The following is an 895-nucleotide window of genomic DNA, read 5'->3' as shown; positions in this document are numbered from 1 at the left end:
AAAAGGCAGCCTTAAATGATTTTAAAGGCAAACTCTTCTTCATGCGAGAATAAATGAAACGATGACTTCGAATTACACATCTGAGCTCCATTAATAAAAAAATGGAAAGATGTTTGCCACCCACGTAAAGATATAAAGAAAGACCACAAAACAGCCATTTGGCATTCCTAACACCACCTCTGAGTTGGCCTTTGCCTCTCGCGCTCTATATTCATCGCGTCCGGTGTACTTGATAATACAGATATCCACATCCTACTCACACATTTCTTGACAAACGCATATCCACTGAGCATACACAACACATTAAGCCGTTATCACCCTCATGGTAAGCAAAAATGCTGCAGACAGACGATCATACAGTTACAAAAAAGTGATTAATGATTGCTAGACCCGGAAATAGTGGAGCCCCCTGTTTATAATTACGGGTTGCCCAAGAGGACGAAGCCAAGGCAGCTTCCAATCTCGGCTGTAAAGAGGAAGTACCTTATCACTGGATACGTGCTTCACTGTCTCACAATTACGTGCTTGGTGTTACTTCAGATCACCCTTTTTCCTACGATGCTAACGTCGTTGTTTCGGTAGTTTTTAAAAAATCACGCCATTATTAGTTGGCGCCATCAACAGCCATACGTTAAAGACTGCTAGACACAGTGAAATAGTTATTTTTTACCGTGTATACTTTTACTTTACTATACTTTTAACCAATCGTCATTGGCGACCAGATCGATAATTATTATATGCTCTTCCTCTGTCGTGATTCTCTGTAATGGGCAATAATGGTGAATGTCTCAGAGTCATCACTGGTTGATTAACAGCCACAGAGGTTAATTTTCGACGATGAGAGAAGACGGAAAATGGAGGTGAGAGGAGCTCTGTGATCTGGTCATCCCTTGAA

Source organism: Penaeus monodon, chromosome 15 (assembly GCF_015228065.2).
Source record: "Penaeus monodon isolate SGIC_2016 chromosome 15, NSTDA_Pmon_1, whole genome shotgun sequence".
Taxonomy (NCBI): domain Eukaryota; kingdom Metazoa; phylum Arthropoda; class Malacostraca; order Decapoda; family Penaeidae; genus Penaeus; species Penaeus monodon.
The sequence above is the reverse complement of the archived record's forward strand: the minus strand, read 5'-3'. Positions refer to the sequence as shown.